This window comes from Oryx dammah, unplaced genomic scaffold, assembly GCF_014754425.2.
Source record: "Oryx dammah isolate SB20612 unplaced genomic scaffold, SCBI_Odam_1.1 HiC_scaffold_17, whole genome shotgun sequence".
In the NCBI taxonomy this organism is placed as follows: Eukaryota; Metazoa; Chordata; class Mammalia; order Artiodactyla; family Bovidae; genus Oryx; species Oryx dammah.
The window spans coordinates 79,798,718-79,816,444 of record NW_024070201.1 but is presented as its reverse complement, the minus strand read 5'-3'; positions in this window follow the sequence as shown (position 1 = coordinate 79,816,444).

Sequence of the window (17,727 nt, the reverse complement as noted above, 5' to 3'; positions counted from 1 at the left end):
TTAATTAGTTATTTGTTTTTCCTTCCTGTTATGTTGTCCTCTGTGTTTCCAAGGCTCGCCACAGACTCAGCAGGGAGAGTGTTTCCTGGTGTTTGGAAACCTCTCTTCTTAGAATTCCCTTCCCAGGATGGAGCTCCCTCCCCTCCTCCTTTGTCTCTTTTCTCGTCTTTTATATTTTTTCCTACCTGTTTTTGAAGGCAATGATCTGCTTTTCTGGGTGCCTGATGTCCTCTGCCTGCATTCAGAGGTTGTTTTGTGGAGTTTGCTCCGCGTTGAAATGTTCTTTTGAGGAATTTGTGAGGGAGAAAGTGGTCTCCCCGTCCTATCCTCCGCTGTCTTGGGACCGCCCTCCAAAATGTCATTTAAATGGAATCACATAGTTTGTACTCTTTCGTGTCTTATTTCCTTTACTTAGCATAATGCTTTTGAGATTCATTCAGTCTGGACTGTTACGGGTGACCGAAGCTTCTCATTGCAGCTGAGGAGTCTTCCATGGAATCACTGCACCACTAGTTGTTTAACCATGTGTGAGTTAGTAGACATTTAAGCTGTTTCCAGTTTGAGATTATCATGAATAAAGCTATAAACATTTCTTCATCTGTTCTTGTACAGACACAGTACTTTCACTTCGCTTCGGGGGGACTGTTGTGCTATAGGTTCAGACTTTCTACCATTCCTTATGTTCGCTGTAGCAATATTTCCTAGGAAACATTTGCTCCTCATGCCAATCACTGTGGAAGTATAGATATCAAAGTATTGTCTCCTTTTTTATTCTATCATGCTCCTTTTATGCCCGTGCCTTTTCTGCTCTTTTCTCTCCCTCCCCCAAAACCCTTTGATTAGCCTGTTTTATCAGCTGAGTTTGGCAGCATGATTTCTGGGTCTAGTGTCTGCACACTGGTGTCTGAGGCCAGGTCCCGGCTGTCTGTGGACCAAGCCACGGCCAGGGGAGGTTACGGGTTTGGGGTCTAAGGCATCCTGCCTACTAGTGGATGAGGCTGTGTACATTATTATAGAATCGTGTATATCTAGTATATAGAACAGGAGAAGAAGGACCTACTGTATAGCACACGACTGACTCTTTGGGAAAGACCCTGATGCTGGGAAAGATTGAGGGCAGGAGGAGAAGGGGGCGACAGAGGATGAGACGGTTGGATGGCATCACCAACTTGATGGACATGAGTTTGAGCAAGTTCCCGGAGTTGGTGATGGGCAGGGAAACCTGGCATGCTGCAGCCCTTGGGGTCACAAAGAGTCAGACACAACCGAGTGACTGAACTGAACTGACTATATAGCACAGGGAGCTATACTCAATAGTCTATAATAATCTACAAGGGAAAAGAATCTAAAAAAAATACATATACATGTGTGTGTTTTACTAAATCACTTTGCTGTACACCTGAGATACACAACATTGTAAATCAACTCAACTTCAACTGGGAAAAACTAAAGAGATGTACAATCTACTCTGATACACACCATCTGCGGCTGAAACCCGGCCTTCTCTGAAACTTGACATTTAATCAGAGGCTGCCAACAGTTAAAGAAGAAGCTAATTGCTCTGTGGGACTCACTAGGAAGTCTTCCATGTCAGATACAACTTAAAAATCCATGTTCAGCTCCTTGGAATGTACTGCAGGACAGTTAAAAACGTCTATCTGCAGACACCTGATGGAACACAGAAATTCTGAATGGAAGTTCCCTCATATGTCATGAGAGGCTTCTGCATATTTAAACCAAGAAACTGATGCCATATGAGTGTTCTTTGAAATGCTCATCATGTCTGTTGACTCTCAATTTTTCCATTAAAGGGTCCAGGAAGTTCTTTTTGTCTTTACATACTGTTCATGGGGTTCTCACAGCAAGAATACTGGGGAGGTTTGCCAGTCACTCCTCCAGTGGACCCTGTTTTGTCAGAACTCTCCACTAATGCCCATCCATCCTGGGTGGCCACGCATGGCATGGTTCATAGCTTCACTGAGTTATGTAAGCCCCTTTAGAGGGCTGTGATCCATGAAGGGGATGGATCTTTACTGCAGCTTCTTATTGCAAAATTCAGGCTTAAGAGGAAGAAATTAGGGAAAACCACTGGGCCATTCAGGTATGACCTAAATCAAGTCCCTTATGATTATACAGCAGAGGTGATGAATAGATTCAAGAAATTAGATTTGGTAGAGAGAGCGCCTGAAGAACTACGGGCAGAGGTCTGTAACACTGTACAGGAAGCAGTAACCAAAACCATCCCAAAGAAAAAGAAATGCAAGAAGGCAAAGGGGTAGTCTGAGGAGGCTTTACAAGTAGCTGAAGAAAGAGATGTGAAAAGCAAGGGAGAAAGGGAGAGATATATCCATCCGAATGCAGAGTTTCGGAGAACAGCCTTCTTCAGTGAACAATGCAGAGAAGTAGAAGAAAACAATAGAATGGAAAAGACTAGAGAGCTCTTCAAGAAAACTGGAGAGATCAAGGGAACATGTCATGCAAGATTGGGCACAAAAAAGAGCAGACACGGAAATTTAACAGAAGCAGAAGAGATAAAGAAGAGGTGGCAAGAAACACAGAGGAACCGTACCAAAAACGTCTTGACGATCGGGAGACCCGTGATGCTTGCTCACTCATGTAGAGCCAGGCACCGTGGAGTGTGAAGCCAAGTGGGCCTTAGGAAGCATCACTATGTACAAAGCTAGTGGAGGTGATGGAACTCCAGCTGAGCTGTGTAAAATCCTAAAAGATGATGCTGTGAAAGTGCTGCATTCAGTATGTCAGCAAATTTGGAAAGAGTTGAGGCCACTGGACTAGAAAAGGTCAGTTTTCATTCCAGTCCCAAAGACGGGCAACACCAAAGAATGTTCAAACTACCAGACAATCGCTTTCCTTTCACATACTGGTAAGGTCATGCTCAAATTCCTTCAAGCTAGGCTTCAGCAGTACATGAACTGAGAACTTCCAAATGTACAAGCTGGATTTAGAAAAGGCAAAGCAACCAGTGATCAAACTGCCCACATTCCTCAGATCATAGAGAAAGCAAGGGAATTCCAAAAAAACATCTACTTCTGCTTCTCTGCCTATGCTAAAATTTCTGTGTGGATCACAACAAAGTGTGGAAAATTCTTAAAGGGATGAGAGTGCCAGACCACCTGCCCTGTCTCCTGAGAAACCTGTGGGTCAGAAGCAACAGTGCAGACCAGACGTGGAACAACAGACTGGCTCACATTTGGGAAAGGAGCACGTCAAGGCTGTTCATTGTCACCCTGCTAATTTAACTTATATGCAGAGTACATCATGCAAATGCCAGGCTGGATGAAGCACCAGCTAGAAGCAAGATTGCAGGAAGAAATATTAACCACCTTAGATGTGCAAATGATACCACTCTAATGGCAGAAATTGGAGAGGAACTAAAGACCTCCTTTTTTAATTTTTAAAATTTGTTTATTTTTTAATTGAAGGATAATTGCTTTATAGAATTTTGTTGTTTTCTGTCAAACATTAATATGAATCAGGTCTTGATGAGGGTGAAAGAAGGGAGTGAAAAAGTTTGCTTAAAGCTCAACATTCAGAAAACTAAGATTATGGCATCTGGTCCCATCACTTCATGGCAAATAGATGGGGAAACAGTGGAAACGGTGGCAGATTTTATTTTCTGGGCTCCAAAACCACTGCAGAAGTGACCACAGCCTGAAATTAAAAGACGCTTGCTCCTTGGAAGGAAAGCTATGAAAGACACAGACAGCAGGTTAAAAAGGAAAGACAAAGGGTTTTCACTTTTGCCAACAAAGGTCCATTTAGTGAAAGCTATGGTTTTTCCAGTAGTCATGTATGGATGTGAGAGTTGGACTATAAAGAAAGCTGAGTGCTGAAGAATTGATGCTTATGAACTGTGGTGATGGAGAAGACTCTAGAGAGTCCCTTGGTCTGCAAAGAGATCCAACCAGTCAATCCTAAAGGAAATCAACCCTGAATATTCATTAGAAGCTGAAGTTCCAATACTTTGGCCACCTGATGTGAAGAGCTGACTCATTTGAAAAGACCCTGATGCTGGGAAAGATTGAGGGCTAGAGGAAAAGGGGATTACAGAGGATGAGATGGTTGGATGGCATCACCGACTCAATGGACATGAGTCTGAGCAAACTCTCAGAGATGGTGAAGGACAGGGAAGCCTGGAGTGCTGTAGTCCGTGGGGTTGCAAAGATTCGGACATGACTGAGCAACTGAGCAACAACAACTTGCCAAGAATAAGTTTAGGATGAAAATTAGCTGTTATAAAATGCTACGAAGAAGGACTTTTTAAAAAAAGAGAAAGATTCCGCTTAGAGATGCCGATGAAACACTGCCACATATGGCTGGTCAAAGTCAAACTGTTGCTTGAAATGAGTATTTTGGGTGTGACCTGAGAGAAGAGCAATAGTGATGCCAAAAGTCTTACTGTAAAGTATTTATTGTGCTTTCCATTTCCAACATGTCTCCATTTCGGTTCACGGACACTCCCACCTGCTCTTTCTTGCGGGATGAACACACATCCCTCATTAGCTTCGAGGGTGACGCCTGCAGCCTGGTTGCCTCCTGCCCTCCCCAGGACAGTGAGGAGATGGCTAGACACGCTTCCCACGGGCGTCTCCCCTTGCAGAGCCAAGGTGGAGGCTGGCCCACCACTGTGGTCTTTCTTAGGATTGCGAGGTTCCCTCAGCAGTAACCATCTGGAAAGTTTGAAAGATGAGGGTTCTTACTCACAGGTCCTGGAGGGTACTCAGCATGTCTAGTTGAAAGGGAGAGAGAGCCTGGACCTGGAGGTCTGCTTGCACTGGGATCCCTGATGGGGGACCCAGGGTTTTCTTCAGACACACCCTTTAAAGATGAATTTATAGCAGAAGAGCAGGAATTGAAGCGGCCAAATGGTCAGTTGTTTAAGTCAGCCACAGGTGAGGACTGACCCCATCTGCAGTGTGTTTAGTCGAGATCTCCGTCTTTGAAGAGGATACCTCTGTTATCAAAAGCTTAATGCACTTGCAGCATAATAAAACAAAATAAACCTGCCAGATGCTCACCCTACAAAGATGTACTGTGTAAAATATAGAACTAGGCTATGCAGAGAGGAGGGCTGCAGCTAAGTGGGTGAAATCAAACCAAGAGAAGAGTATCTCATGACAGATGAAAACTATGCGTGCTCAGCCACTTCAGTCGTGTCCAACTCTTGCAACCCTGTGGACAGTAGCCCGCCGGGCTCCTCTGTCCATGGGATTCTCCAGACAAGAATACTGGAGTGGGTTGCCATGCCCGCCTCCAGGGGATCTTCCCGACCGAGGGATCAAACCTATGTCTCCTGCATTAGGAGAGGATTCTTTACCTCTGAGCCACCAGGGAAGCCCCACAATGAAAATTATATGAAACTCAAATTTCAGTGTCGATTTTAAAAAGTCTTGCTGAAACGCAGACATTCTCATTCATTTACATATTATCAGTGGCTGAAAGAAAAGAGTCTCTCACACTAGCCTGATGCTGGAAAAGATTGAAAGCAAAAGGAGAAGAGGGTGGCAGAGGATGAGATGGCTGGATGGCATCACTGACTCAGTGGACATGGGTTTGAGCAAACTCCAGGAGTTGGTGATGGACAGGGAGGCCTGGCTCACTGCAGTCCATGGGGTCGCAAAGAGTCAGGCACGACTGAGCGACTGAACTGAACTGAACTGATTGCTTACCGTGAAAGGTGTCAGACTGTTGATCTCCAAAGAAGATTTAGCTTCAGGACCAGGGACCTGGCTTGATCACTCAAAAGCTTTTGTATAGCAGAGTTGTACTAAAGTATAAAAGGGACAAAGAAAGCTTCTGACACAGACATCAGAAGGGGGAGAATGACCCCTAGCTAGTGTTAGCAAAGGAGTTATATACTTTTTAATTAGTTATTACAATAAATGAAAAGAATGTCTCAAGTTTATGAAAATTTTACCAGATCCACTCCCACAATTTACATTTTAAGGCAATAGGATTAGAACTACCAGACCTACTCCCATAATATACATTCTAAAATACCAGGGTTTTCAGGAAGGAGAAACTGTCCTCAAGCAGGATACATTGTTGTTGTATAATCCCTAGTACAGAGTTTAAACGGAGTTGTTTGTTGTGTAATCATCAGTTTCAGACTTAAAGAAAAAAACCATTTTATGTGACTAAGGAACATAGAGGGAAAAAAGATGTTTGTCCTTTCTTCCTCCTTGAGAATCCCAGACCCCTCTCTCCTTGGGGACCCCCGGGCTACTTATCAACCTGCCTGGGAATTGACAATCTCAGTAGTTCTAGAAGGTCTTGTAGGTCTTCATAGAACCGTTCAACTTCAGCTTCTTCAGCAAAGCTATAGCTTTTCCAGTAGTCATGTATGGATGTGAGAGTTGGACTATAAAGAAAGCTGAGTGCCAAAGAATTGATGCTTTTGAACTGTGGTGTTGAGAAGACTCTTGAGAGTCCCTTGGACTGCAAGGAGATCCAACCAGTCCATCCTAAAGGAGATCAGTCCTGAATGTGCATTGGAAGGTCTGATGCTGAAGCTGAAACTGCAATACTCTGTCCACCTGATGTGAAGAACTGACTCATTTGAAAAGACCCTGATGCTGGGAAAGATTGAAGGCAGGAGGAGAAGGGGATGACAGAGGATAAGATGATTGGATGGCATCACCGACTCAATGGACGTGAATTTGGGTAAACTCCGGGAGTTGGTGATGGACAGGGGGGCCTGGCGTGCTGCAGCCCATGGGGTCCCAAAGAGTCGGACACGACTGAGCGGCTGAACTGAACCTGGAAGCTCTTAAGGTCTTGTGTAGCTCAGCCAATGACCTTGAAGGATCTGGGTTTTACTAGATATCTTGGCTCACTCCTCAATGTTCACTTCTAGTCAATCAAGCAAATAACCAGAATTACGTAAGTCCTATTTATCAACATGTACAGAAGCAGAACAAAAGGAGTTCAGAGTACAGATTATCTCAAGTGGATGTGCTTGATTAGATGAACAAATACCAAGTGATAGATGACTCCTAGTAATGGGTGACCTTGACTCCAAACCTCAGATGCTTGCAGCCTGAATGCTCTCTCAGTCTTGCTGGAAGCCACCTCAGTCTTTTATTTTCTAGTAAACATATAACATGTATTCCAATGCAATTATCAGCCAATACATGTTATTAATTTATTATTTGGCTTAAGCATCTGGGGCAGTTCCTTTCAGCAAATATTTGACAACCTCTCACATGGCAGGCATTTTGCATGGTGCAACAGGAGATACAGTGGTGAACAAGAAAGGTTTTGAGCCTATTTGCAGGGCAGGAATACAGATGCAGATATGGAGGACAGACTTGGGGGCACGGTGAGGGGAGGAGAGGCCGGGGTGAACTGAGAGAGGAGCATGGAAGCACGCACATGTGTGCATAGCTAGCTAACGTGAAGGGGCTGCATGACAGGCTCGAATCCGGTGCCCTGTGAAGACCTAGAGGGGTGGATGGGGTGAGGTGGGAGGGAGTTCCAAGCGGCAGGGGCCACATGCATCCTGGTGGCCAAGTCACACTGCTGTGTGACGGGAACCAGCACAACAGTGTGAAGCGGTTATCGCCCCGATTAGAAATAAAATTAGAAAAAGAAGAAAGATATAACCTTGCCTTTGAGGAACTCACAGTCTGGCAGAGAGGTACACATTAAATAAACACAGTTAAATAATTCTGCAGATAACTAATTGTAATTCTCATAAGTGCTGCAAAGGGAAGCACCGACTACCCAGACAGTCGATAACAGGGGAACACAACCGAGTCTTAGGAGGCAGAGAGAGCGACCCTGAGGAAGTACAGCCCCCCTTCACCACAGGGGACGTGTCCCAAGCCCCCAGTGGAAGACTGAGACTGAGAATAGTCTCAAACTCCATATCTACTCTTTTCCTCTATATGCACATTGTTAGAAGAAAGTTGGGCTTCCCTGGGGGCTCAGATGGTAAAGAATCTGCCTGCAATGCGGGAGACCTGGGTTCGATCCCTGGGTCGGGAAGATCCCCTGGAGGAGGGAACGGCTACCCACTCCAGTTTCTTGCCTGGAGAATCCCATGGACAGAGGAGCCTGGGGGGCTACAGTCCATGGGATCGCAAAGAGTCAGACACGACTGAGCAACTAAGCACAGCATGTAGAATAAAGTTAAAAGTATAGGTTGCTGCTGCTGCTGCTGCTAAGTCACTTCAGTCGTGTCCAATTCTGTGCGACCCCATGGACGGCAGCTCACCAGGCTCCCCCGTCCCTGGGATTCTCCAGGCAAGAGTACTGGAGTGGGGTGCCATTGCCTTCTCCGAATGTATAGGTTAGGCACAATAAAAGATTAAGAACAGAAATAATAAAATACAACAATTACAACAACATACCAAAGTAAGAAGTACGTGAATGTGGTCTCTCCGTCTCTCTCTGTTTCAGAATATCCTGCACAAACATTATGCCTTTGCCATTTTAGCGAAGCGCTTTGTGTGCTCTGTGACCTTAATTTTGGCAGGTTGAAATGTGCCAGCCAGACTAGCACGAGTTTCTCTTCCTTCTTCACCACTTCACGGGTAGAAGATTCGTTCTTGCTGTCAGTCTTAGCAACTTCAGCATACGATTTTTTTTCTTTCCTTATTAAGCCGAGAGCTTTTATCTGTTCACTTAAAGGAAGCACTTACAGCTTCCCTTTGGCATGCGGGAATGGCCAGCATCACTACCCTGGTGCTTTGGGGCCACCATTAAATAAACCAAGAGCTCCTCGAACAGGAGCACCGTGATACCATGACGGTCAGTCTGGGAACCCTGCTGGCTGCCGACTGATGGGCCAGGGACACCTGCCAAAGGGTGGGCCAGGTGCAGGCAAGACGGAGCTACCGTGAGAGCTCCTCACGCTATGAAGAAGGGCACACAATTTTAACCTAATGAGTTGTTTATTTCTGGAACTTTCCACTTGCCATTTTTATACTATGGGATCACAGGTAACTGAAAATACTGGCAGCTCAGACAGTAGAGAATCCACCTGCAATGCAGGAGACCCTAGTTAGATCCCTGGGTTTGGAAGATCCCCTGGAGAAGCGAATGGCTACTCAATCCAGTGTTATTGCCTGGAAAATTCCATGAACAGAGGGGCCTGGCAGGCTACAGTCCGTGGGCTCACAAAGAGTCAGACACGACTGAACCTACAGCGGGGTCAAATACTGCGGTAGTTAAGCTGAAGGTTGGGCTTCCCAGGTGGCTCAGTGGCAAAGAATCTGCCTCCCAAAGCAGGAGATGCCGGAGACGCGGGTTTGATCCCTGAGTCAGGAAGACCCCCTGGAGCAGGACATGGCACCCACTCCAGTATTCTTGCCTGGAGAATCTCACAGACAGCGGAGTCTGGCGGGCTGCAGTCCATGGGGTCCCAAAGCGTGGGACACGGCTGAGCAACCAGGCACTCACACAGGAGCGGGCCAGTGGAGAGAACAAGAAGCATCACCACGTGAAAGCAAGCATTCTAAGGAGGAAAGGCACGCGTGCAAATACGCCTTGAGGCAGGAAGAAACGTGGCCCAACAGAAAAAGTGGAGAGAGTGAGGCCGCGACCTGACATGCGGAGAGTGAGGGCACGCGGGAGAGACAGGCCAAGGCCAGAAGGCACAGCTCTTTAGAGGCCACGCGTAAAGCACGGCGCTCTCACAGGTGCAGAGAACAGACTCGTGCTGCCACGGGGCGGGGAGGGCCAGAGAAGGAGTGGGAGTCTGTTTGGTAGCAGCCACTATTACATGTGGAGTAGGCGAACAGCAGGTCCTGCGGGGCAGCACAGGGAGCTCTGTTAGATATCCTGGGATAAACCATAACAGAAAAGGGCATTAAAAATGTTTGCATGTACTTACACAGAGTCACGTCGCTGTTCCCCAGAAATTAATCCAACATTGTAAATAACTGTATTTCAATAAAACCAGACTCAAAATGAAAAAGTAAAACATGGAGTTTTATTCAAGAGCAACAGAAGCCTTCAAGGTTTTAACCAGGATGCAAATAATCAGAAATATGGTTTTGAAAAGTTATGGGTTTAGGTGTGAAACTGAATACTCCAAGCCCAAAGAGTCACAGACATATTTTTGATTGTAAGGGGATTTAAAGAACATTTTCAAACTAGGTCAGCACAATGATAAAATATCTCTTCAACGAGGGAAATTCAAAACTGCCATTTTATAGGTTAAAAGCCTTTGGGGAGTGTATGTCAAACCATGTTCCTTGAGAATCCTTTCCTTTAAGTGGTGTCTATATGTTGGCCAAGTTTGAGAATTGCTGCTCTAGCAGTTGGATGGAGAATGAATTGGAAGGGTGTACAAGTGGCTATGAAATGAAAAAATGCTTGCTCCTTGGAAAAAAAGCTACGACCCACCTAGACAGCATATTAAAAAGCAGAGACATTACTTTGCCAACAAAGGTCCATCTCGTCAAAGCTACAGTTTTTCCAGTGGTCATGTATGGATGTGAGTTGGAGTATAAAGAAAGCTGAGTGCCAAAGAATTGATGCTTTTGAACTGTGGTGTTAGAGAAGACTCTTGAGAGTCCCTCAGACTGCAAGGAAATCAATCCGGTCCACTCTACAGGAAATCAGTCCTGAATACTGATTGGAAGGACTGATGATGAAGCTGAAGCTCCAATACTTTGGCCAGCTGATATGAAGAACTGACTCATTGGAAACGACCCTGATGCTGGGAAAGATTGAAGGCAGGAGGAGAAGGGGACGACAGAGGACAAGAGGGTTAGATGACATCACCAACTCGATGGACATGGGTTTGGGTGGACTCTGGGAGTTGGTAATAGACAGGGAGGCTTGGCGTGCTGCAGTCCATGGGGTCACAAAGAGTCGGATACGACTGAGCGACTGAACTGAGCAAGTGGCTAAGACAAAAATATGGAAGTTATGGTGAGGGTGCAGAAACTATGGTAATTTAGAGCAGAGTCATGGCAGCAAAGGCTGAAGGATGCAGGCTCCTCAAGGTACAGTGTTTGACACTGATGAGATCAGTGATTAAGGAAGACAGAGGTTGCCAGGCTTGACAATGAGATTTCAGGTATATACAACTGAGTTGATAGTTATTAGTGAGAAAACGAGTTAACAGTTATGCATCGTCTTTTACATACTAGGTACTATTCTAATCACCCTTATGGTAACCAATCAGATTTTTACAAATCTTAGGAGACAAGAGCTATTATTATCTACAGTTTACTGACAAGGAAACGGAGACTCAGAGAGGTTAAGGCACGTACCTAAGATCACACAGCTGCTAAATAGCAAAGATGGTGAAATGAAAATGAAAGACTCACATGTGTCCGCCTCTCTGCGACCCCATGGACTGTGGCCCACCAGGTTCCTCTATTCATGGAATTCTCCAGGCCAGAATCCTGGAGTAGGTAGCCGTTCCCTTCTCCAGGGGATCTTCCCAACCAGGGAACGAGCCCAGGTCTCCCGCACTGTGGGCAGACCCTTTATGTCTGAGCCCCCAGGGCAGCACAGCAAAGACGGTCGCACTAAAGAAGGAACAAGTCAGCAGTAGAAGAAAAAGATTTCAACTCTGGATATTCTAATTTTGAGATTCTTATGAGTTATGCAAGCAGAAATGTGGAGAAAACATTTGGCTATAAGTTGGGGCTCAGAAGGGAATCTAAGACAGCAATGAAAATTTGGGAAATATTTGAATATTTAAAGGATTCAACCTGGATGTGAGAACACTAGAATTTGTAGCATGAGAAAAAATGATAGTTTAATACAAAGCTCTGAGAACATAAAGCATTTAAAGTTTAAATATATATAGTGAGTACAAAGAAGGAGCAGTCAAGAAAAATAAGGAGGACACTCAGGGTGGAGGTCGGTGCTATTGCTAAAGAAGTATGTGGGAAAATGTGTCTCAAATTGGAACATCAGTTATATCCACAGCTTGTAGAGTTCCGGTAGAAAAGACGGCCAACAGAATGGGAGAAGTTATTTGCAAATCATATATCTGATAAGGGACTTGTATCTAGAGTATACAAGGAACTCTGCAACAAAATACTGAAAAGATAAATGATCCAATGTAAATATGGGCAAAGGATCTTTTTGGAGTGGTGAAAATGTTCTATAATTGATTGTGGTGATGGCTGTACTATCTGAATCCACGGAAGACCTCTGAACCAAAATCTGTTGAAATTGCCTTATATGGCTGAATTGTATAGGATGTAAATTATCTCCCCCCCCCAAAAAAAATCTGTTTTTTAAAAATGTGGTCAAGTTAGGAGAAAACTGAACGCTTTAGGGGATCCTAAATTAGCCACGATTAGATGACAGTACTTAACCATCAAAGACAAGATTGGAGTGATCACTATAATTAGTAGCAGAACCAGAGTGATGATGAGAGTGTTTTGCCTGATAGACATCATTTAATGAATAATGAAGTAGCTAGAAATGAAGTGGATGGTCAGCTCATGAAAGTATTGCTTGAACTATGTAACTGGAAAAAAATCTAAGCATGGTATCGGTTATATACTGTGGCATAGCTAACTCCAAACCCTAGTGGATCAACAATCGTTCTCTTAAAGGCATGGGTCAGCAAGCTGCTCTGGGTTTAGCTAAATAGTTGTTCATGTTATTCTCTTCATTTGTTGGCTCCGCTGATGTGAAATGATCTGAAATCACCTCTCTCCAACTCAGGAGTTGGCAGACAGACAGCTAGACTGTCTCAGTTCCTCACCATATGGTCCTTCCAGTAGGCCAGCTTTATCCACACATAGTAGGTCTTCAGATTCACACAACAGAACTCAGTGCAAAAGCAATTTTTCAACCGTCCTCTTTCATCACATTTTCTAACTTCCTGTGGACCCAAGCAATTCACATTAGCAAGCGCAAATTCAAGCCTAGAATCAGGCAGAATCTCCTGTCCGGAGACATAAACTTTGCAGACATTCATGTCCAGGTATCACTTAAGGCCTTGAGATTTCGGGGCTTTCCTGGCAGTTCAGTGGCTAACACTTTGCCTCCCAGTGCAGAGGGTGTGGATTCAATTCCTGCTTCGAGAGGTGAGCTCCCACGTGCCTTGAGGCCAAAAGACCAAACACAGAGGAGAAGCACTTTTGTAACAAGTTCAATAAAGACTTCAGAACGGGCTGGTGTTCACTCAGTCATGTCCGGCTCTGTGCAACTCCACAGACCACAGCACCCCAGGCTCCTCTGTCCTCCACTGTCTCCCGGAGTCTGCCCAAATTCCTGTCCATTGAGTTGATGATGCCCTCAAGCCAGTTCGTCCTCTCTCTTATCCCCTCCTCCGTCTTCCCCAGCATCAGGGCCTTTTCCAATGAGTCAGCTCTTCGCATCAGTTCAGTTCAGTTCAGTTCAGGTGCTCAGTCGTGTCTGACTGTCTGCGACCCCATGGACTGCAGCTCGCCAGGCTTCCCTGTCCATCACCAACTCCCAGAGCTTGCTCAAACTCATGTCTATCGAGACGGTGATGCCATCCAACCATCTCCTCCTCTGTTGTTCCCTTCTCCTCAGGGTCTTTTCCAATGAGTCAGTGCTTCATATCAGATGGCCAGAGTATTAGAGTTTCAGCTTCAACATCAGTCCTTCCAAAGAATATTCAGGACTGATTTCCTTTAGGATGGACTGGTTGGATCTCCTTGCAGTCCAAGGGACTCTCAAGAGCCTTCTCCAACACCACAGTTCAAAAACATCGATTCTTTGGCGCTCAGCTTTCTTTTTGTTTGTTTTGTTTTTTAATTTAAATTTATTTATTTTTTTATAGTCCAACTCTCACATCCATACATGACTACTGGAGAAACCATAGCTTTGACTAGATGGACCTTTGTTGGCAAAGTAATGTCTCTGCTTTTTAATATGCTGTCTAGGTTGGTCATAGCTTTTCTTCCAAGGAGGAAGTGTCTTTTAATTTCATGGCTGCAGTCACCATCTGCACTGATTTGGGAGCCCCCCAAAATAAAGTCATCCACTGTTTCCACTGTTTCTCCATCAATTTGCCATAAAGTGATGGGACTGGATGCCACGATCTTACTTTTCTGAATGTTCAGCTTTAAGCCAACTTTTTCACTCTCCTCTTTCACTTTCATCAAGAGGCTCTTTAGTTCTTCTTTTCTCCATAAGAGTGGTATCATCTGCATATTTGAGGTTATTGATATTTCTTCCAGCAATCTTGATTCCAGCTTGTGCTCCATCCAACCCAGCGTTTCTCATGATGTACTCTGCATATAAGTTAAATAAGCAGGGTGACAATATACAGCCTTGATGTACTCCTTTCCCAATTTGGAACCAGTCTGTTGTTCCATGTCCAGTTCTAACTGTTGCTTCTTGACCTGCATACAGATTTCTCAGGAGGTGGGTCATGTGGTCTGGTATTCCCATCTCTTTCAGAATTTTCCAGTTTTTTGTGACCCACACAGTCAAAGGCTTTGGCGTAGTCAATAAAGCAGAAGTAGATGTTTTTCTGGAACTCTTTTGCTTTCTTGATGATCCGATGGATGTTGGCAATTTGATCTCTGGTTCCTCTGCCTTTTCTAAATCCAGCTTGAACATCTGGAAGTTCACAGTTCATGTACTGTTGAAGCCTGGCTTGGGGAATTTTGAGCGTTACTTTGCAAGCATGTGAGATGAGTACAATTGTGCACTCATCTCATCAGGTGGCCAAAGTATTGGAGTTTCAGCTTCAGCATCAGTCCTTCCAATGAATATTCAAGGTTGATTTCATTTAGCATTGACTGGTTTGATCTCCTTGTTGTACAAGAGACTCTCAAGAGTCTTCTCCAACACCACACTTAAAAAGTATCAATTCTTTGACCTTCAGCCTTCTTTATGGTCCAACTCTCACATCTGTACATGACTACTGGAAAAACTATAGCTTTGACTTCCTGTGGACCCAAGTAATTTATATGACCAAGCTCAAATTCAAGTCTAGAATTAAGCAGGTCTCTGGTATGAAGATATAAATTTTACAAACATTCATATCCAGGTGTTGCTTAAAGCCTTGAGATTTAGGGACTTCCCTTCCAATGCAGAGGGTGTGCAGATTTGATTCCTATTTGGGGAGGTGAGAGCCCACATATCTCGTGACCAAAATGCCAAAACATAAACCAGAAGCAATATTATAACAAGTTCAATAAAGACTTTAAAAATGGTCCACATCAAAAAAAAAAAAAGCCTTGAGATTTAATGAGATCACTAAAGGAAAAAGAAGAATTATGGGAACTGAACCCTAGAATATTACAACTTTTAGAAAATCAGCCATCTTAGGGTACACCAGTGGGAGAAAACCAAAAAGGATCAATCAGAAAATTAGGGGGGAAACTTTGTAAAAGGATGGTGCTCCAGACTGTTAGAGTAAGTATCTAAGGAGAAAAAGAGTCATCAATTGTCAGGCGAGGTAAATGAGAATTTTAAAGGCATGTTGAACACAGCAGTGTGGAAGTGACATGTGACCTTGTGACCTGAGCACCCCGCCACACCCCAGGTTCAGAGAAGGGGTAGGGGTTTCAGGTCTGAACAGAATAGTTTTAAGACAGAAATGAGAAAGTAGTTGGTAGCTGCAGGACATTGTTCCTGATATAGTAACTAGGAAAGCATGACGCATTTCTAAAATCGTATTTTGAAGAGATTGGAGAACTGTGCAAGTAATACAGACAAAATGAACAGAGCGGGTAGGATATGACCAGTAAGTGACCCTGTCCACTGAAAATGGGAACTGAGGCAAACCCAGGGACAAGCACCACATGAGCATTAGCAGAGGGAGAAAATGGAGGAAAGGATGTCATAATTAAGTCCATAGCTAAGCTGATAGATTCTATTTCTCCCAACTTTATTGACAAAAGTTGTATATATACAGTTAGGTGACCAACAAGATGATTTGATATACACATGTATTATTAAATGATCACCATAGTCAAGTAATTACAAATCCATCATCTCATATGGTCACCATTGTTTGTATGTGAGGGGGAGAACATGTAAGATCTACTCTTGGCAAAATTTCAAGCTTACAATCTAATAGTAGCTACAGGCACCATGCTGTACATTAGATCCCCAGAGCATATTCATCTCATAGCTGAAAGCTTGCACCCTTTGTCCAACATTTCCCTGTTGCCCCCAAGCCACAGCCCCTGGCAACTACCCTTCTACCATCCGCTTCTGTGAGTGTGACTCTTTTTAGATGCCACACATAACTGATACGTACAGTGTGTTTTTCTCTAACTTATTTCACTTCATAATTCCCTCAAGACCCATTCATTTTGTTACAAATGGCAGAATTTCCCTCTTTCTCATGGCTGAAAAATATCCCTGTGTGTGTGTGCGCATGTGTGTGTCCACGTGTGTGTGTGCCTGTGTGCGTGTGTGTGCGTCTATATGCGCGCATGTGTGTGTGTGTGTGCGGGTGTGTTTGTGTGTGTGTCTGTGTCTGTGCGTGTGTGTGCGCATGTGTGTGTGTGTGCCTGAGTGTGTGTGTGTGTGCGTGTGCATGCATGTGTGCACGAGTGTGTCCGCATGTGTGTGCGTGTGTGTGTGCGTGTGTGTGCATGTGTGTAACCGTGTGTGCATGTGTGTGTGCGTGTTTGTGTGCCTGTGTGTGCACATGTGTGTGCATGTGTGTGTATGCGTGTGTGTGTGCATGTGTCCGCATGTGTGTGCGTGTGTGTGCATCTGTGTGCGCGTGTGTGTGCCTGTTTGTGCATGTGTGTGTGCGTGTGTGTGTGCGTGTGTGTGCATGTGTATGCATGTGTGTGTCTGTGTCTGTGTGCGTGTGTGCATGTGTGTGTGTGTGTGTGTGTGTGTGTACCACAGTTCCTTTATTCATTCATCAGTTGACAGACAGGTTGACCCATAATCCTGGCTATTGTCCACAATGCTGCAAAGAACATAGGGATACAGAAATCACTTTGAGGTACTGTAATCATGCTTGTTTCACAACCGAAGAATTGCTAATAGTTAAAGCTCAGGGGTTTGGCGGACTGGTTCCTGTTTCACTTAGACCTTCTTGCTTTCTTCCTTCTTTTGCTCCTGTTTTTCGGGAAATATATGACCACTGACCCATAGAACAAAATGTGCTGATCTGGACAGTGTAAGGACCACACTCGGTTCCAACATCAGCAAGGCATCTCGTGATGAGAAGAGCAGCATAGCCCCAGCACATGGCCTGCAGCCGTTTCCTGCTTCCCTTCTTCTGTAAATCCCAGATCCCACCTGGGGGGTTGGGAGTTGGTTCTTTCGGACAGTAGTCCACCATCTCCCCAGGTTGCAAACTTCCTTAAAATAAAGCTACTTTTCCTTTACCCAACACTTGTCTCTCAATAAGGTTTCTTGAGCAACAAGCAACAGAGCCTGAGTTCTGTAACAATACTGATTTCATTTCCTTTGGATGTATACACAAAACTGAGATTGCTGAATCAGACAATAGTTCTCTCTTTGATTTCTTAAGAAAAAGCCTATTATACAGAATGAAGTAAGCCAGAAAGAAAAACACCAATACAGTATACTAACACATATATGTGGAATTTAGAAAGATGGTAACGATAACCCTGTATGCGAGACAGCAAAAGAGACACAGATGTACAGAACAGTCTTTTGGACTCTGTGGGAGAGGGACAGGGTGGGATGACTTGGGAGAATGGCCTTGGAACATGTATAATATCATATGAAACGAATTGCCAGTCCAGGTTTGATGCAGGATACTGGATGCTCGGGGCTGGTGCACTGGGATGACCCAGAGGGATGGTA